This window comes from Sus scrofa, chromosome 7 (assembly GCF_000003025.6).
Source record: "Sus scrofa isolate TJ Tabasco breed Duroc chromosome 7, Sscrofa11.1, whole genome shotgun sequence".
NCBI classification, from domain to species: domain Eukaryota; kingdom Metazoa; phylum Chordata; class Mammalia; order Artiodactyla; family Suidae; genus Sus; species Sus scrofa.
The window spans coordinates 73806596-73828727 of record NC_010449.5 but is presented as its reverse complement, the minus strand read 5'-3'; the positions used below and the strand labels follow the sequence as shown (position 1 = coordinate 73828727).

The window sequence follows — 22132 nt, the reverse complement described above, 5'->3', positions numbered from 1 at the left end:
GTTTTGGTGTCATTAACTTTGAGATGCCTATTAGATACCCAAGGGGAAATGGACAGTTGGATATAGGAATTCATGGGTTGGGGTCTTACAAGGAATGCTGATAGGAGTTATTCAAGAATTTTCAGTAAAAAACTAACAAGGGACAAAGAAGGTCATATAATACAAAGAGGTTAATTCATCAAGAGGATTTAACAATCATAAACATACATATATGCTAAATATATGCACCCAACATATGAGCAAATACTTATAGAACTGTAGGGAGAAATAGACAACAAGACATTAACAGTAGAGATTTTAACATCCCTCTTTCAATAATGGATGGATATCCAGACAAAAAATCAATAAGGAAACATTGGACTTGAAATATATTTTAGATCAAATAAACCTAACCAACATGTACAAAACATTCCATCCCAACAGCAATATACATATTCCTCTCAAGTGTACGTGAAACATTCTCCAGTATAGGTCATATAATAGGTCACAAAATAAGTCCAAGAAAATTTAAGAATTGAAATAATACTGAGTGTCTTTTCTGACCACAATGATATGAAACTAAAAATCAGTAACAAGAGGAAAGCTGGGAAAATTCACACCAAAAAAAACCCCCACATTCCTAAACAACCATATGGGAAAAAACTCCTTGACAGTAGTCAATTTTTTTCTTTTTTTTTTGGATATGACACCAAAACACAAGCAACTAAAACAAAATTAAATAAATGGGACTACATCAAACTAAAATATTCATACAGAAAAAGAATAAACAAAAAAATGAATAAGCAACCTGTGGAATGGGAGAAAATATTTGCAAACCATGTATCTGATAAGAGGTGTTACCCAAAATATATACAGAACTCGTACAACTCAATAGCAAAAAACCACATGTAATCCAATTTAAAGATGGAATTGAATGACATTTTTTGAAAGAAGACACACAAATAGCCAAAAGGTACTCAGTATCACTAATCATTAGGGAAATGCAAATCAAACCAAAATGAGATGTTACCTTACACCTACCTGTCAGAATGGCTATTATCAAAAGAGAAGAGATAACAAGTGTTGGTAAAGATGTGAAGAGGTTTGAAACCTTATGCACTGTTGGAGGAAATGTAAACTAGTGCAACTACTATGGATTATGGAGGTTCCTCAAAAAATTAAAAACAATTATCATATGATCTGGCAATCCCACTTTTGGGTATATATCCAAAGTAAATCAGTATCTTGAAAAGATATCTAAATCCCCTTATTTATTTCACCATTACTCATAATAGCCAAGACATGGAAACAACTTAAGTGTCCTTTGACAAGAAATGGCAACAGGCATGGGGGATGTGCTGGTTATGCCTTGTACAATGGTGTCTGTTCAAGTGGGTGAGTTGTCCTGAAATACTGCGTCTGTTACAACTATGTGAAGGGCACAGCTATTTATAATGCATCCATCCAGAGGGGTGACATTTTATAATTTGCACAAAGGCATAGCATTTACTAGCTGATTCCCTGTTGACAAAGGCAGTTTCTGGGCCAATTCCTGTTTGGAATGTGCAAGAGAAAATGAGAGGGGAGAAACTGGAGACTGCACAAGACAACATTTACCTGTAGCGCAGTCAATCAACAGTAGAAGAAAAATAAAATGGTAACTGGAGAGAGGTATGTAATCAAAGAAATATTATTTTAAAAATGAGAGATTTTCTAGTATGTTTGAATGCTAATAGGAAAGATTCAGTACAGAAGGGTGCTGTGTGCTTGCTTTATACCAGACACTATATGTGATCTCATTAACTTCTTTCTATTGAAAACGTAAGAAAATGGGGACACAAAGATTAAAACACCACATCCAAGGCTACATACTGGTTTACTGCTGTTCTCCTGTTTAGAAAATGTCCAACACATATTAGGCAGTCAATTAATACTTGCTGATTATTAACCAACATTTGAAGTCAGATTATCTAATTCCCAATCCTGAACTTTTAATGACTGGGCTTTGGTACCTTTTAGCAGTTTATATAATAGCAGTTTATTTGGGATGTTTTGTGGAGAGATGGAGGAAAAGAGGTTTTCATTCACAAGACTAATCTCCCTGCAGCCCAAGAGCATGCCTGTCCATTTCTGTATGTGACTTAGGATAATATTTGGCACAATTATTCAGTATAATCAAGGATTTGTACACTCAAAAGCCACTTGATTATGTGAGTTGAATTAACACTGATTATTTTACCAAATAATTCATCCAATAAATTTAAATTTAAAATGTGTTTTAAATTCTGATGTTTTACTGATTATAATGTATGCTCATTGTAGAAAATAAAGAAAATGCAGAAAAGTAGAAAGAAGGAAATCAGTTCACCTGTAATCCTAATATCAAGAGACAACTGTTTTTGATCAATTTGGCTCATTTTCTTCTGTCCAATAATTTTAAGTTCATGGTTGGAGAAGTCATTGTAATAATAGTAACAACTCCATTGCTTGTGCACACGTGGGGTACATTACCTCACTTAAGCTTCACTACCAGCCTATGAAGAAGGAATTAGTTCTGTAACATTTTATAAATGAGAAAAATGAGGCTCAGAGAGACCAAGCCACCTTGTCAAGACTGCCAGTGCAGCCATGCTAATGCCCTTTCATTCACCCCTCTGATTTCAAGTGCTATTAAATGTAATTTTCTCTCATATTGATAAGGGTCTGTTCTACTTTTAAGTTTCTGTCATGCGTTTTAACAAACATTCTCCTTGAAAACCTTCGTTGATTGAGGCTCCTTGAAGATTCCAGGCCTTCCTTTGCCTCTGCTCTCTGATCTAAGCAGCTTGCTTTAAAAACATACAGTTGCGGGGAGTTCCCGTCGTGGCGCAGTGGTTAACGAATCCGACTAGGAACCATGAGGTTGCGGGTTTGGTCCCTGCCCTTGCTCAGTGGGTTAACGATCCGGCGTTGCCGTGAGCTGTGGTGTAGGTCGCAGACGCGGCTCGGATCCCGCGTTGCTGTGGCTCTGGCGTAGGCTGGCGGCTACAGCTCTGATTCGACCCCTAGCCTGGGAACCTCCCATATGCCGCAGGAGCGGCCCAAGAAATGGCAAAAAGACAAAACAAAAACAAAAAACAAAACAAAAAAAACCATACAGTTGCAGAGTTCCTGTCGCGGCTCAGTGGTGAATGAATCCAACTAGGAACCATGAAGTTGCGGGTTCAATATGCGGTCTTACTCAGTGGGTTAAGGAGCCGGCGTTGCCGTGAGCTGTGGTGTGGTTGTAGACACGGCTCAGATCCCACGTTGCTGTGGCTCTTGTGTAGGCTGGTGGCTACAGCTGATTCGACCCCTAGCCTGGGAACCTCCATATGCTGCGGAGCGGCCCAAGAAATGGCAAAAAGACAAAACAAACAAACAAAAAAACATACAGTTACTTCATGGCCTGTTGTTCTCTTCAACAATTCTCAAGCTCAAGAAAAAAATGTTTATTCAGATTTATGCACACACACACACAAACACACACACACACCTGCACAGAACCTTATATAAATTATTGGCACAAGGAAGTGCTAAATAAAAATAATTGTTGAATTGGTAAGTTCTTCCATATCTATAACCTAATCTTCATGGTACATTTTTGGATTGCTTACTCTCTTTGTGGCATGAGGCGTCAGCATAGGATGAGGTGACAGAATAGTAGAGGACTTTCCGCTCTGTTTAATAATCACTTTTATGATTTTATGGGAAAAAAGAAGCAGCACTTTTAATGCAGAAGGCTGAGGTAGAAGGCTCTTGTTAGGCACGATTTGGGCATTTGATGCATTGTGTGGATAATGACGATGGTCAGTTTTTAACAGCATCAGTGGTTCCCACATTGGAGCATTGTTAAGCTTATTTGCTATAAGTGATCCCTGCTGTGTTAAAAGGGGAAATAAATATCCCGGTTTCATTTTCATATTATTTTTGCTAGGGAGAAGAGAGTCATTTTTTCAGATGCTCAGCTTTTTAGCAGGCTGCCAAAGTTACTATTACCATCATTTGTTACACTGGCTTTAGGAAACAAAACAAAAAAATTCCTATATTTGGTATGTCTGTTCAGAACGTATTTTATTTTTAACATTCAGTCATGCCTCTTTGCTGATCTCTTGTACTGCTGCTGTGTTGGCATTAGCTTTGCTATTTATGATTTCTGCCTTTCTATTATGACTCTCACGTGTTCTTTATTTCATGCAAAAATATATTTGACCTATCCTAAAAAACACAAAAACACAACAGAAATCCCTGTTTACTTAAATCTAGATCCTTCTGTATTTATTTCTGCGCATGTCTTCCAAAAGTTGGTGATCAAATCAAGAACTGAGAAGAGAGGAGTTTCTACCTCATTTCTATTCCACTGGAGTGGAGTATTGATCATTCCTTCTCAGGTCTCCAGGAGGGCAAGGATCAATTTTGAGGAATTTATTTAACCACCGTTCATCTTCATGAAACAGTGAAATCAATTTGCATTTTAGGTGAGAATACTGAAGCATATTTCCTGCCCATTTTGGATATGCCTTCAAATTGGCCAGCTTCAGTGATGTTTATGTTGAGGAATCCATGCAGTCCTCTATTTGATTAAGGATAAGGACCAGAGTTCCAAGTTTGACGCTATGCTGACTAGCTTGGATTGCTATTGTAAAGGGAAGTCACATTCATGATTCAATCCTACTTTGATTCCTCATGGAGCCCTTCCTTCCCCGCCCCCCACCGACTCCCAACATTTCAGCTATTGCCTTGGTCCTATCTTTAGCCACTGTACCTCTCTCTTCTCAAGGCTAAATATAAGATTATATGTTATGTTGCACCCTTTCCTGCCATTACTTTTCAGCCCTGAAAAGCAATGTATATTCTCGTTCCACATGCTTTTATGTGCCCTGATATGTATTAGGCCAGTAGTTTCCAACCAGACTGATTTTTTCTATGAAGGGATGGTGGCAATATCTGGAAGCATTCTTGATTGTCATGACTGAAGTGGAGGGAGTGCTAGCTAGTGGCAGAGGCAAAGGATGCAACTAACCATCTGACAGTGCACAGGAGAACCACCTCCCAACAAGGAATTATCTGGTCTAAAATGTCAGTGGTATCAAGATTGAAATATCCTGTGTTGGGTCCTGAATATAAAAGTGGATAAATCACAAGACATTTATTCATATAAAGTAAAAACATTCTATAGGTGCTATAGTATAAGACGATACTGGTTAGGTTCAGAAGACATGAGTTATAGGAAAACTGGACTGAGGAGAGATGTCAGAAAATTTTCATTGAAGAGTCCAAGACTTGAAAAATAATTGGGGATTCTTCTTGGTGTGTAGGAACAAGGTGAAGAGTGCATTTTATGTTGAAGAGTAGAATGAAGTAAAGCTGGAGGGCAAACTACCTCATCAAATTTATAAAATAATGTATGGCAAAGTCATGGCATGAACAGCTGTGAGAAATCCTGTATGCAGGGTCTCACACACAATTCTAAATCATTGGTCCTTTTGTTCTTTTCCCCAGAAAACATATTTAGCAGCAACATGGGGAGAAGTGTCTGCATTGAATATTTGGAGACTTGAGCCAGGAAGCCAGTTAGGAGCTATTTTAATAGTCTGATAAGAAATGATGGGATTTCTCTCAGATAATGGAAATCCAGAGTGACTGTCCAAGGGTATGGCTAATTTCTTTGTAACCCTCCCTTCATAGACTATCTGGGAGACATGCCAGGTTACTACAGGCAAAATTAACTAGATCATGTCCTCTTGAGTCAAAGAAATATTTATTAGAAGGATGTTGTAAAAGAAGTAGGGAGGGCAGGGTTTACTGTGGATCTGAAAGTTTATTGTTCTTTGCCCATCATATTCTAGGTGAACTTCCCAGTTTGGGGCAAAGGGGTAAGTAAATGACAGCTTTGTTCAAAAAGGAGGTGAACACAGGTCATGGGAAGACTTGGGGAAATATAACATGATCACCGAGATTCCTGTGGGACATTTAGGAGGAGATACTTGCAGAAAGAGTTTGTGTCACTGATATTGGATTTGGAAACCATCAATTTCAAATAGTAACTTAGTAAGTAAATGTAAGATCAGCAAGAAGACGGTATAGAGCAATTTAAGAAAAGGATTTAGTACAGAATACTGAAGAGCCCAGCAGAATCAGAATTTCCAGTGAGGAATGTGGAAAAGGCTGTTAAGCAATAAGAAAAGAGTTATGTCAAGGAAAACACAGATGAGTCTCTTAACCACTCTTTTCAAGGATGCAGACTTTCGGTGGGGTGGGTTATTACACTTTAAAATACACTTCTATGGGAGAAAATAGTTTCAAATGATGCAACTGATAAGGGCTTAATCTCTAGAATATATAAGCAACTTATACAACCCAACAGCAAAAAAGCCAATCAATTAATGGAAAAATGGGCAAAAGACCTGAATAGACATTTCTCCAAAGAAGATATACAGATGGCCAACAAACACATGAAAAAATGCTCAACATCACTGATTACAAGAGAAATGCAAATCAAAACTACCATGAGATATCACCTCACACCAGTCAGAATGGCCATCATTAATAAATCCACAAATAACAAGTGCTGGAGGGGCTGTGGAGAAAAGGGAACCCTCCTGCACTGCTGGTGGGAATGTAAACTGGTACAACCACTATGGAGAACACTTTGGAGATACCTTAGAAATCTATACATAGAACTTCCATATGACCCTGCAATCCCACTCTTGGGCATCTACCTGGACAAAACTCTACTTAAAAGAGACACGTGCACCCGCGTGTTCATTGCAGCCCTATTCACAATAGCCAAGACATGGAAACAACCCAAATGTCCATCGACAGAGGATTGGATTCGGAAGATGTGGTATATATACACAATGGAATACTACTCAGCCATAAAAAAGAATGACATAATGCCATTTGCAGCAACCTGGATGGAGCTAGAGACTCTCATCCTGAGTGAAATGAGCCAGAAAGACAAAGACAAATACCATATGATATCACTTATAACTGGAATCTAATATCCAGCACAAATGAACATCTCCTTAGAAAAGAAAATCATGGACTTGGAGAAGAGACTTGTGGCTGCCTGATGGGAGGGGGAGGGAGTGGGAGGGATCGGGAGCTTGGGCTTATCAGACACAACTTAGAATAGATTTACAAGGAGATCCTGCTGAGTAGCATTGAGAACTTTGTCTAGATACTCATGTTGCAACAGAAGAAAGGCTGGGGGAAAAATGTAATGTATACATGTAAGGATAACCTGACCCCCTTGCTGTATAGTGGGAAAAAAAAAATACACTTCTATTTGACTTGTTACAGTGAATATGTATCTTTTAAAAAAATATTCTAGGAGTTCCTGTCATGGCCCTATGGTAATGAACCCGATTAGTATCCATGAGGATGTGTGTTTGATCCCTGGCCTCACTTGGGTTAAGGATCCAGTGCTGCCATGAGCTGTGGTGTAGGTCACAGACTTGGCTTGGATCCAGCGTTGCTATGGCTGTGGTGTAGGCCGGCAGCTGTAGCTCTGATTCAACCCCTAGCCTGGGAACTTCCAATATGCCTAGTGTATGGCCCTAAAAAGACAAAAAAAAAAAAAAAATCTGATTTTAACTTATTTGATTATAATTTACATATAATAACATGTGATTTCTTTAAGTGAATAGTTTGATACTCTTCAGTGATTATTTTCACCCGTGGAATCCCTAATCAAAGTTTAAAATATTCTATTATCCTAACCTCAATTCCCTTGTGAATCATTTGCCACCAAGGCTGCAGCATAAGCCTTTGCCTAAGTCTCCAGCCTGCTAGCTTGCCCTACAGGTTCCAGCCTTGCAGCCTCCCCAATCCACAATCATGGATATATATATTTTTTATTTTTTACATATATTTATTTTTATTTTTTTCCATTATAGCTAGTTTACAGTGTTCTGCCAATTTTCTACCGTACAGCATGGTGACCCAGTTACACATACATGTATACATTATTTTTTCTCACATTATCAGGCTCCATCATAGGTGATTAGACATAGTTCCGAGTACTGCACAGCAGGATCTCATTGCTAATCCATTCCAAAGGCAATAGTTTGCATCTATTAACCCCAAGCTCCCAATACACCCCACTCCCTCCCCCTTCCCCCTGGCAACCACAAGTCTATTCTCCAAGTTCATGATTTTCTTTTCTGTGGAAGCGTTCATTTGAGCCATATATTAGATTCTAGATGTAAGTGATATCATATGGTACTTGTCTTTCTCTTTCTGACTTTACTTAATATGAGAGTCTTTAGTTCCATTCATGTTGCTGCAAATGGCATGATTTTGTCCTCTTTTATGGCTGACTGGTAGTCCATTGTGTATTTATACCACATCTTCCTAATCCAATCATCTGTGATGGACACTTGGGTTCTTTCCATGTCTTGGCTGTTGTGAACAGTGCTGCGATGAATACGCAGTTGCATCTGTCTTTTTCAAGGAAAGTTTTGTCTGGATATATGCCCAAGAGTGGGATTGCTGGGTCATATGGTAGTTCTATGCATAGTTTTCTAAGGTACCTCCATACTGTTCTCCATAGTGGTTGTACCAGCTTACATAGCCACCAACAGTGCAGGAGGTTTCCCCCTCTAGCATTTGTTATTTGCGGCCTTTTTAACGATGGCCCTTCTGACTGGTGTGAGGTGGTATCTCATGGCAGTTTTGATTTGCATTTCTCTAACAATCAGTGATGTTGAGCATTTTTTCATGTGCTTGTTGATCATCTGTATATTTTCTTTGGAGAAATGTCTATTCAGGTCTTTTGACCATTTTTCCATTGGGTTGTTGGCTTTTTTGCTGATGAGTTGTATAAGTTGCTTGTATATTCTAGAGATTAGGCCCTTGTCAGTTGCATTATTTGACACTCTTTTCTCCCATTCTATAAGTTGTCTTTTTGTTTTCTTTTTGGTTTCCTTTTCTGTGCAAAAGCTTGTCAGTTTGATTAGGTCCCAGTGGTTTATTTTTGCTCTTATTTCTGTTGGTTTGGGAGACTGACCTGAGAAAATATTTGTAAGGTTGATGTCAGAGAGTGTTTTGCCTATGTTCTCTTCAGGAGTTTGATGGTGTCTTCTCTTGTATTTAAGTCTTTCAGCCATTTTTGAGTTTATTTTTGTGCATGGTGTGAGGGTGTGTTCTGGTTTCATTGATTTGCATGCAGCTGTCCAGGCTTCCCAGCAATACTTGCTGAAAAGACTGTCTTTTTTCCCATTTTATATTCTTGCCTCCTTTGTCAAAGATTAATTGACGATAGGTGTCTGGGTTTATTTCTGAGTTCTCTACTCTGTTCCATTTGTCTATATGTCTGTTTTGGCACCAGTACCACACTGTCTTAATGACTGTGGTTTTGTAATAGTGCCTGAAGTCTGGGAGAGTTATGCCTCCTGTTTGGTTTTTGTTCCTCAGAATTGCTTTGGCAATTCTGGGTCTTTTGTGGTTCCATATAACTTTTTGGATTGTTTGTTCTAGTTCTGTGAAAAATGTCATGGGTAATTTGATAGGGATTGCATGGAATCTGTAGATTGCTTTGGGTAGTATGGCCATTTTTACAATATTAATTTTTCCCACACAGGAGCATGGAGTATCTTTCCATTTCTTCACATCTTCTTTAATTTCCTTGATTAATATTTCATAGTTCTCAGCATATAAGTCCTTTACCTCCTTGGTCAGATGTATTCCCAGGTATTTGATTTTTTGGGGATGAAATTTTAAAAGGTATTGTATTTTTGTATTCCTTTTCTAGTATTTCATGGTTAGTATACCAAAATGTTAATGTTATATCCTGCTACTTTGCTGAATTCCTTGATCAGTTGAAGTAGTCTGTGTGTTGAGTCCTTAGGGTTTTCTATATATAGTATCATGTCACCTGCATATGGTGACAGCTTACCTCTTCTCTTCCTATGTGGATGCATTTTATTTCTTTTATTTGTCTGATTGCTGTGGCTAGGACTTCCAATACTATGTTGAATAACAGTGGTGAGAGTGGGCATCCTTGTCTTGTTCCATATTTTAGTGGGAAGGCTTTCAGCTTTTCTTCATTGAGTATTATATTTGCAAATAATTTTATATATGCAATTAATATAGATATCTGATATGATCAGAATAAAAGTTTCAAATGCTGCTTCATGTACCCCAAATAACTTGCATTCACTAATTTACATTAGGATGCAAGTTCTCACGAGATGAAAGACTTGGACCTGAGCACCAATGATGTTGAAGGATATACTCATATATCAAATGAATCATTGTAACTCCATAATGGAGTCTTTTTAGGAAAGGGAATAGGACCCTTGAGAGATATTTCATGATAAAAGAAGACTACTGAAATAGTGAGCCAGCAGAGTGGGCTGAGGGGAGAAAGGGCAGATTGACACTAATATAGTTAGCTAGCTGATACCAGAACTCACCCTTACTCAACAATACATGGGATGAATGAGAGTCAGGGGTGTAGTGGGGACGAACTGAATGTAGCTACATGCATGTACAAATTGAACAAACTGAACTGGGAATATCTTTGCTGGGGACACAGTCTAAGGGAACATAAAAGAGAGCAATTGTAAGATTTCTCACCATCTCATCTTGCCCAGGTGAATGAGTGGAGACCTGCATTACAATGTACAATAGGCAGCTTGATCAAGAAGCACTTCTTCATATCAAATGAACCCAGGGACTGTAAGTTAACAAGTAAGGCTCATAATAATGCTGGTGGTGTAACTGGCTCACCAGCTCCAATCACTATCATGATGGCAGTGTCAGGAATAGTGCTGGAGGGATCAGTTGACAGCAGCAATAGCATTTGAGACAATCAGGCACCTAAAAGCAGTAGCAAGACCAGATGGCTAGATATGAGTGGCATATCTATGGGTTTAACAGAACCTGGGCTGCAAAGCCATGGTTTTACTAGCTATGACAGTGAGTCAAAGCTATTGATAGCTTCCATAAAGCTTTGCAATTCTGTATTCTAATTAAAGGGCTCATTCCCACCCCCGCCTCCCTCCCATCATTTAAGTATAATGCAGAAAAAGGTTTCTCCTTCTCACTTCAGAAATCAATGAGAAAGATTTCTGATATTCTAGTTATGGCAGTGGCAGCAACTGAATTAGTAATAGAATACCAGACTTGAATGCCTCCTTAGTAGGATGGTAGTATCTAGGCAGTGTGACCCTTACTAGGAAGCAGCTGCATGCAGGGACCATCAAGACAGACTCATGGACATATGTCAGCACTGTTGGAGATTCTCAGCAATATTGGAATAAGGAAAGTCTGAAATGCTCCTACCTCCTTCAAGAGGTAGGGGTTTGGGACTTGTTATTTGAATGCAAAAATGAATGGCAATTAATATATATTCACTATCTAGACAAAGCTCAATCCTTGAGCTATACTACTTAATATATAATTATATAATTTAATAAATTAGATAAATCTTGACAGAGACCTGCTTTATGTGAAGCATTGCAACAGGTCCTGATTAATGCTCTCTGTCTGAAAATAACTTATAATGTCATAGAAAGCACTAGATGAATGTACAGTATCTATGGTATAACGTCCAGTAGAAAAGTAAATCAGTACAGTTTTTCTGGATACTAAGACCAAGAATTTATTTAAATACTTAGGATATAGTTTCATCAAGACATGCAGTGTGAGAAGTACAAAGTCCCAAGGAAGAAGCAATTCAATCTATCCATCTGATTCTAGAAAACTTTTGAGAGGAGTTGGGATTGGAGCTAGCACTTGAATAGTGGATAGTATTTTGAATAGCACACCTGAGGAAATAGGAGCATTTTAAGGAGAGGAAACCGTGAAGGCACAGAGTAGAAATATGAGGGCATTTTGAGGGTTGGATGGATTACTAGGTACATGTAGAGAAGTTGCTTAAGGCAAGGCTAGAAATATAAGTTAAAGGACCCTGTGCAGATTTCATTGACAATTAAAGGCAATACAAAGCCAATGAGTATTTTTGGGCAGAGAAATAATGTTTATCAGCCTCTGCATTATTTCCCTCGTTCCAGAAGACTGGACTTACTTAACTCCTCCATCAAAACACAATCCTACCAAGTTCTCATACCAGACTAAAAAAAAAAAAAGCAGGGAATTTCATAATACAATCATCATCTTTACCCCTAAGTCCAGTGGAACTTAGCCTTGGCCAACTTCTGTGATCCCTAGAGTTACCTATCAACTCCCATTTTTATTTTGACTGGGAACCTGATTTTTCCTCTTGGAAACTGTGGTTCTGTTTGTGCCTACTGACTGAGACTACCATGCCCTTCGAATACTATGGAGACTGTGAATCTCTGCATAGCTTTGGTGTTTTGTCTTGCATTGCATGACCAGCCTCATGCCAGTTTCCATTTTTTTCTTCCTCTTTTGTCCATCTTATTTTGTAAAGAGTCATTCCTCTTTGGGTCAGATTCACAAAATGTAAACATGCTAACAAGTATTAATTTGGCAGCAGTATAGGCAATAGTCTGATATAAAGCAAAACAGTGGGGCAACAATAAGGGCCTGAACTGCAGTAGCATCTGGAGGAAGAATACACTGGGAAGGAACAGGTAGTAGAGTGTGGCACATAGAAAGCACTTCCTGTTGCTACATCAATAAACAGAAACAAGAAATTTATGCAGCAAGGGCAATTCAGGACTTGGTAACAAAGAGCAGGGGATGGTGGGAGAGGAATCCCAAGTGACCTGAATGAAGTTCTCCACCTGGGTGACTGGGAGAAGAATGAGGTGAGCAGTCAGAGCACAGCTCCACTCCATTGGAGATGCCTAGCTCAGAAAAAATGAATCCGAGAGCCATGTAATAGGGCTTGGGTTGAACTATCCTTTCTTTGAGTAAAGTTAGAAACTGGAGAGGTTGGAATGGGACATGTTGAGCTTAATGATAACATTGTTAAAAAAAAAAAGAAATGCAGGTCTATCTATATATTTGAAGAAGATATGTGGCATACATGCTGATTTGGGAATCTCACACCTTAGTGTGATAAAGTCGCTGTGGTATAAGATGAGTTGTATAGAAAGGAAATGAAGCATCTGAAGGCAAAATATAAAAGAAAAAAAAAGCACACACACAGGGTTAGTCATGTATGTGACAGAGCTGCAGTGATTGGGACGAGGCAGTGACAAGGGTGGCTGGGTGAGAACCGCAGGATCTTAAGTAAGAGCAGCATGTTTGCTAAACAAATGAAGTTTCACTATAAGTTCCTTATATATCTCTGCCATCCTCCACCAGAATAACACTTCTATGTCTTTCTTATATAGAAATTTGGAGCCATCGCTGGCTGGCTTCCCAAGTCCCCAGAGTGTATCATTCTATTAAACAACACAAAAATCGCCATTTTAGGAGGTGAAAAATGGTTGAACGATTGGAATTTTATGTGGTTCAACCTAATAAAGCAGTGAGTGTCCAATGGTGATATACAGAGAAAGTAAACACTGTCTGTTCTCAAACCCCAATTGGCTCTTCTATCCTGACAAATGGGCTGCACTGTCTGTGGAGTCTAAGATTTTCTTTTCTTTGGACGGAGAAAGCACTGCCTTAGGTTCAAATAGGTTTCTACCTGGTTCCATTCATTGCTGCTTTCCTCTGTGTTGTGACTTCAGGCTTCTTGTGAGCCCTCAGGTGATAAGGGTCCTAGTGGTGTGTATGGAGAATGGCGGGGTCCTCACAGATGAAGTCGAATGGAGACCCAGCCCATTTGTGGTTCTGGATGAGCCTCACAATAGCTGGGCCATCCCTGGGCAAGTTATTGCTTAGAAATAAAGAGAAATTCTCTCCAGAAATTACAGAAAAAAGTATTCCAGGATGACACCTAGTGCATGGGATGGCTGAGTGGTCTGCTGTGTTGATCTAGTTCCCAAACAACTTCTGCATGCCCAAACAGTGTCTGTCAGAAAGATGCAAATTCTCCCTACAGGTCATGCTTGTAAAACAGGCATCAAGCCAGGCTGCCTTTTTTTCTAGATATATCACAACAGCCCTTCCTCACTCTCTCTCTTTTCCTTTCCTTGGGCAGGCAGAATCTCTGTCTAAGATTGACAGGGAAACACATTTCCTCTCTGCTTTTGTCCAAGATATTTTGTAAGTACCTTGATTCTTTCCTTTTCTTTTTTTTTGCCTTCTCCATAACAGCTCACCATTCCTTTGCAACAGATCTATTTGAACCCTTATAACTAAGGTTAATCAATCAAGAAATAAATTTGTTTCCTTGAAGACAAGGAACTCTTAATTTTAAACAAACTTCTGCAAAGAAGGAAGGAAAAAAAGTAATTTCTGTATCAAAACCACCTTGAATATTCACAACCTGCCACAACAGGTTGTCCTAAAAATGGTTAATAGCAATAATTTCTCTTCATACTCTGTGGAAAAGGGTGCTTTTGGTAATGGGTTCTCTTTCACACATAAGCTGCATAGCTAGAAAAGTTTTCTATAGGGGTTTGCTAAACTGACTAAGGAGCACAAGGACAATGAAATTTTCCCTGTTGTAAACTGTGTTTATCATGTAAAGTTTGGAAAGATTCTGATCTGTTTATTGAAGGGTTTTGTCATTCTTCTTGCTTCTTTTGTCTGATTGGCCACTAGATGATGTCTTCTGTAATAAATGGAAATTTTCAAAATCATAGTACTTAAAAAATTTGCCTTTTTAAATAGCAAAACTGGTAAAACATGAGGCCATTGTATAAGCATGGAATCTAGGAGGAAATGTACGAGCCTGAGGATTGGGGCTTCAGGGGCTCCATTGCCCTAAATTTAAACACGCCTACCATGATGTGTTTCCTTTAGAGGAAAGAAAGTGTGGCATTTTATTTCTAGCTAGTTATCAGAAAGGAAAGGCAGATTTTTAATGGAGGGAGATAATGTCTGCTTTACACATTATAAAAAATGGAGATTTAAGCAGTTTAGCTACACTGCTTGTTGTCTGGGGCAGAGAATGGATAGCTGAAGTTTGGACAAAAGAAAGGTGGTCCCCATCTCTTGCCATTCTCCATCTGACTTGCTTGTTCCTCTAAAACACATACATATATGTCACTAGGACACATGTCTTTCAGCCAGGCAATAGACTTTAGTGCCTTTTGTGCAAAGTCAGATATGCAGTGTTTATTATTATTGGCTGAAGCAATTGATTCTGATCCACTGGAGCAAACTTGTAGGAAATTGGCTGACTTCAGAGCAGCTGGTTGCTGGGCTCAGACCCTGGCATGGCACTACATTTTCCCCACCACCTTTTTGTGACTGATAACTAGTGTGGTCACACCCTGAGCCCCCTTCCCCCAATATTTTCTGTGCCACTGAAAGTTATAGTCCTTCTTCTCAATAATGCTTCCGCTTCTCTTTTTTTTTGGTCCTTAAATATTTCATCTTCTGGGAGGAAGGAAGGGAAAAGGGGGGTTGGGCTTTAGTTGGAGAAGACAGAATTGAGAATGGTATTTTACCACCTCTGGAGCTCAAAACTTCACAAAGCCTAGGGTTCCTGTAATACCAGTCAAGTTTTGTAGCTTCAACAGGCCATAGAAATCCAATAAACTATATTAAGGTCATCGTGGGGAGAGATTTCTGAAATAGATGTTTCTGGAGGAAGGAAGATCTATGATCAATTACCTCTCCATCTCTCAAGCAAAATATTTGCTCTCTGAAGCAGGAAACTGGCTTTTTTTCTCCTAACATTCCCATATACTCACAGGTGGCTGAATTCCAAATACCCTGCCATTATCCTTGAGTTTACAAAAAGACCTTTTGAAGGTCAACTAAATAATCCTTTTGAAGCTAAAGAAACCAGCAAACTGTAGAATCTTTTGCTGTAAAAGATTCTTCAGCCAAATTAAATGACCCTGTGTGAGGGGAGGTATATTAGATCCATTCAGCTTGTGCCATCGTCATCCAGCGAAAGCAACCTGGCAATGTCTCAGATGATGCTCTACTTTGGCAGGCATCCCTCTGGACCCTCCTGATGTGCCCTCTCCACTACATGGAGTTTAGGAATTATTTGCAGAGCTAAATTTTAATCTTACAATGAAAAAGCCATCTTAGGATGCTCCTATACTCCTAAGAATTGCTGACTTTGCTCTCATCTTAAAATTTTCTCTTTCAAACAGAATGGTTGGCAGCAGGGGTGGTGGGCATGCACGTGTCTAAGCCCATGTTGGAGAGGGGAAAGATAATAACTGGAAAAGTAGTCCCTTTCTTTCTTTTTTTTTTTTTTCAAGATGTTGACAGTGACTGGTTATTCATTCCTAAATAATGTGGTTCCTGAGAAAGATTTTGAAAATAGAAAAAAGGAGTTTTAGAAGGTACTATAAAAAGTTGAGCCAAGCAAGGGAACCAAAGAAGTTAGGAGTTTTTCCTGATGTCCTGCCTCTTTTTCATAACAGAATCACTATAAGAACAGCAGTCTGTTTTCTCCAGGATGATATGTGTGTGTGTGTGTGTGTGTGTGTGTGTGTGTGTGTGTGTGTGTGTGTATAACTAAAATAGCCTAGTTAGATAAAGGTAGGAAAATTAGAGTTAGCTCCACCACTGTGAATGAAATGATTTCAGGCAAAACAAGTAGCTTCTCTGAGCTTGCATTTCTATCTATAAGATGGAAATCATAATGGCAATTTTGGTGAACTCTTGCCACTGATACGACGATCAAAAGACATGGTGTGAGTACAAGCTTTTTTGAAGAATTTGAAAATGCTGTATGCATATTACAATCCCTTGCTTTAATTAAACCTTTTTGTATCCTGTATTTTGGAGGTCGGGTGATGACTCTGAGCTTTTGAAACTCAGATTGAAAGAATCCTTGACAACACAGATAAGAAGCACCAATGCTGAATGGCTGTCCCAGGTAATATTTCACAGTGTGTGTGTGTGTGTGTGTGTGTGTGTGCGTGCACAGGGTTGGAAGTCTCAATTCAGCCCCGCTATAACACAAAAATGGGCATTCAGGGCGAGATGTGTCGCTAAAGTGACAAACATACTTAAAAACATAGGGTGAAGGGAAACACAGTTCTCTGTTCTTTTTTGTCTGAATAGGCTGAGTGTTCTCTTGGTCTGTGGGTTTCCTTGGAGCCATGTCTCTTAATGGCCATCAGCATAGCAGAAGCCAGCTGTGAGAGCAGACACTGGTGGGTTCCAGATGCAGAATGCTAGACAGAAGCACCAGAGGGCATGTTTTAAGAGCTAGAGAAAGAAATGAAGTAAAAAAAAAAAAAAAAAAAAAAGATTTGAAAATCTTTTAATCTGCTCAGTTTCATCTCAAGCATTTCAAGGTTCTCTACCTGCCTAGAGATTCAAAACCCTGGAATGCGAAGTCCCATTCCCAACTCTAAGTCAATATGAAGATGCACAGCAAAGCAAACGCTCAGGGTTCACAGTGACTAAAAGAACAAAGGGAAAAAGGAGGGAGAGCAGGGCATTTTGCAAGCAAATAGCTTTTATCCCTTTTGCAGCAACTGTCTTACATGAAGATCTTGGGATATATGCTATTTGTTTATACTGAAACCAGCAGGGCATTCCATCTATGAAATGTTCTGGTGATGAATTATAAACAGGAATGGAAAGGCCAATGGAACTCTTTAGTTGCCATCCTGACAATATAAAAAATATTTCCAGATATCAGTTCTCTTGGACAGTCTCAAATTTGGAAAATTATTTATTGGGGAGAGATGGATACTATTAGAAACAAATAGAGTTAGGAAAACTGTGGAGTGGGAATGAATAATATTAGCATCAAATTGAGTCAGGAAAACGATATTACGATGTTTTTCCTCTGAAATTTAAACTATGGTGTCTGAATACAAGCAGAAAACAGAAAAGACAGCATGCAGAAAGCAGGCATTCGCCCTACCACCCTGATCCATTCGCTGTGAGAAAGCAGCGGCTCAGTGCCATAAGATCTAATTACCCAGAATTGCCTTTCCTGCCCCACAGCAATCACTTTGATGACAGGCTTCTCTGCACTGTAAAGCAAGATGGGGAACCTGTGCTGTATAAACTGACTTGCGCTTCCTTTCCTTCCTCTGCTATCGGCCTCCCCATCTCATTTATTTTCCACACATTAATGGTAGCAGTCACCTTGAGCTGGTGATGCAGAGTAATTTTCACAGAAACCTTGATCAGAAACCATAAATCAGCCTGATGTGCTTTTATGGTCTAATAACGTACCGGTTGCTCCTACAGGCCTGTATGTAAAACTGCAAACTGCATTGCAGTGAGTCCTTTGGATGCTTTTTCTCCCCCCATTCATACAGTGCACATGCCTGCGCGCTCCAGCTCTCCCCACCCCCACCCCTCCGCCTTCTCTTCTCCCTCTCTAGGTATAGTATTTATAGATACACATGTGTGCATGTGCACTTAGGTCACGTGGACACCGTTCATTTCTAACAAAACCAGATTTAAATGGCATTATATATGCTCCTCATGGTGGCAGGGGAGGCAGATTCCTTCAGGAGCATAAAATGATGTATTTGTTGGATTCTCAGTGGCGCATCTTAACAAATGAACTCTCTCAGACCCCAAAATAAAATGACGTAACTGTTTTAGGGGCCATTCGGTCTCTTAAATGATTCAATTTCTTTTTTTTTTTTTTTTCTTTTCTCATCAGGACAACTGGATGCTGCACCTTTGTAGACTCTTGACTACCCAGTTCCTCAGGGCTACATGGCTTGAAACTGAGTCGTATCTGACTCTGTACCATGGCCCATGGTCTGCTGTGCCACTGACTACCTGATGGACTTGGGCCTCCTCTGCTCCCTAGGAGGCTGAAATAATGTGGAGCAATGGGATTAGCGCAGAGGCAGGAAGCCGATTAGTAGGTTTGTGGTAGGGGGTGGGGTGCTGGGGGAATGTTGCAGGGAAGCAGGAGTTGGGTTGGCAACTCAAGGGGCTCTGCTGAAAGAGGGGGTGCTGGGCCTGTTACCAGGAGCTGACAGTAACACTGGTGCTGGCAAAGAAGCTCCAGGTGTCTAACTGGACTGATGCAGGGATTAGCAATAGAATTAGCAATGCATCTGAGTTAACCACATCGGGGTGACTGCACTTGAACCTGCCCCAGTATAACCAGATCTGTGAACTAACAGTAATAGCAAAACCAAATCAGCTCAGGCCTAATACACACCTCCTTCACTCACTTGAGAGCCTGCCAGCTAGACCTCCCCTGGGTGTGTGCCTGTCTGGAGCATGCAGCAATCTTTGGTTTAAAATAGTTCAAAACTACAGCCTCTCATAGCTGTTTTTTTCTCAGAATGGAAATATCTGCAACAGCAGCCAGTGTCACTCCTGCATTGCCACTTGGTGAATTAGTGCAAGAAATTAACAAAGACGATTTGACTCAATCTGAGAGAATGTTTAGCCTTGCTTTGGAAGTGAGGCAAGCTGGCAACGATCTCTGATTTTTCACTGCTAATGCATTGAGTGATAATTACTCCCCAGTAGACCTACATAAATTCCAACATTCTTAACTGGTGCTTCATGAATACACCAAGGGGGAAAAAGTACCCTCGGGCATTAATCAAATTTACCAAGCTACTACTCCTTGCTGCTTAAAAGATACATCTGCAATTATTTATACATAGATCTATTTTTATATGTCTACTAACACTGCTCATGCGTGCGCTCACCCACACATTTGGCATAACAACATGGCAAGCATTTGTAAGTATGCTCCAAATGTCAGTGTGGGGGTAATTGCAGAACATGGATCTCGCCTTCATCTGTAGGGCTCTTTGTTTTCAACTGTAAATCATGATGTTTAATTCTCCCACTTCACACCTGGGTAGGCAGTGGCCACAGCATGTGTTAAAATTTATTTTCTATAGATTTAAATTTTTTTTTTAACCACCAATACCTCAGGGACCTGCAACCAGTCTTGCACCTCAAATCTTCAGTAAAAGCTCAGTACTGAATTTCAGAAATTGACAGGCAATTTCTACTTTTGCAATGGCCTGAGCTTTGCAGGACTGCAGTAGCAAAGGCTAAATGTGAAAAGGAAATGGGTGTGAGCAAAAGCCCTTTCTCTCCACAGTGTCCACTGCCCTTCGATTAAGAGACCAGCATTTGTTGTCTGTGTAGGAGCTATTTCTAAACTCTCTTAGCTGGAGGCAATGTACACCAGACCAGTGGGGTGGGAGCAATAAAGAAGAAATGCAGTAAAGAACAAATTCTTTTCAGATTAGCTGATTGGCAGTTGTAAATAATGCAGCTCTAGCACTAAAGTAAGAAAGAGCAGCTTCAACCTTGGCACTCATTATTTTGCTGTAAGCCTTTTTTCCTAGGAATGTTTTTCTCTTTCAAGACTTAAACTATGTTAACTCCTTATGATCCAGTCATTTGTCCAAAAGGGTGAACTGTAAAAACCCTTTGTTGAAACCTCAAAGTTGTGGATGTGAAATGATAGCGAGAAACAATGGTATTCTCAAACACTCTTCCCACTTACACCGAAATTATGACAGAAAACATGTACACTTTGGGTTAAATACCATTCATTCTGCATAAGACCTGACAAGCATTTTGAAAAAAATGTTAAAGAAATTAGGCACATGATTTATATGCATGGCTACATGAAGAACTCAGATTGTTAAAAATGGGAAGAGCATATATGAAATGGTCATTTAGTGATTCTAAAGATATTTTCATTCTCGGCAGTCATGAGGATACAGTCAACCAGACTGACCTTTAAATCCTCTGACCTAGTTCTGAAAGTAAATTATCAGACCAATTATAGGCTGGATTTATTTCAAACTGTTATAAACAAAAAATAAGTCTTTTTCCTTAATTATTTTCAATTTAACAATACATTTGTGTTCAATTATGACATTTATTGTGAGAGACGGAATTTTTTTTATAAAATCGTTTGTCCCTCCAAGTATTTCCATTGGTATTTTATTAAAATATTTCTTTCCAAATTGTTTATTTTTATCCTTTAGATCTAATCGACTACATTATAAATTTAAAATAGTGTTGCTATTTTTCTTATTGTAAAATCAATAAATGTTCTAATAAAATATGAAATGGCTAAATATATAATTTGTCTAAAAGAAACTTTGATCTCTCAGACCCTTCAATTATTAAAAATAAGGGATTACTTAGTTTCAATGCTATTTGTGGCACTATTTTTGGAAAGAATGGATGTCTCCTTAGTAAGAAATGTTCCATGACTTTTTATTTTTGCATCCTAAATTGTGAAACTTTACAAGCAGGAATCTTCTCTCAGTTATCTTCACAATCACCTCAATCTTGTTAGAGCCTGAATGATATTTGGCACTCAATATGCATGTTTTGAATAAACACATACATAAGTAACAGCGCATCAGGTTGGACAAAGAAGACATCTGTTCTTCAAGGATAAATTATTTACCAAGGACCTATTTTGGTGATTAGATAGTCTATATATACCTGTACCTTTAACTATCATAAGTCTCTGGAGGTAAGAGGCTATCTAATAGAAGGAGGCATGCTGGTAATTCTAGGCAATTACAATTCAATGCTAATATTAAGGTGCATGGTCTTTTATGGGAACCCATAGAGGGACATCTATTGGGTTTTAATGTATTCCCCACTTCCTATTTCCAAACCCTCTAAAAATGCTTCAGGCATGTGAAAACAGAGTGGAAGAGAATTTTGAAAAATTTAAAAAATAAAGGAAATAATAAAAGGAACATGAGTGGTTGAAAAGGACCCGGGAGAGACTTGCATAAATGAAGTGTGTACATGAGGGAGCAAGGGAGCCCCAACTACCAAAAGGCAAACCTCTATGTCAGATTGTGCAGAAGGCACCCTAAGAGAAGGCTCCTCTCTCCAAACTCAGCAAGAACAGGGGAGCAGAACAGCTCCTGCACTGTGATTTTGCATCCCCAGTGTCAATATTTTCATCATTTGCCAATAACAATTTGGAGTTGTGCAGTCTATTCCCCGTGAAGAGTTCACATGAAATTAAAGAGCATTTTTAGTTTCCAAAGCCTTTCAACTTCTACCTAAAAAAAAAAAAAAAAAAAGTATTCCCTTCATTTTGTGGATGATTATCACCTATTATGTGTGGTGTTTTGTTTAATTTCCAAGCAGCCATAGCAAATCCAGCCCCATGCCCAATGATTTGCTCATAATGTCACTTAAGAGATACTTGCTGAAAAATGAATAAACGAAT

General features: G+C 39.1%; 1 long non-coding RNA gene across 1 annotated transcript; it reads left to right on the top strand.

Moving 5' to 3' along the window:
• Positions 1534-21974, top strand: LOC110261585. The gene is made up of 3 exons (XR_002345887.1): positions 1534-1650; positions 16747-16837; positions 18596-21974. It is a non-coding gene; the product is annotated as an uncharacterized LOC110261585 (long non-coding RNA).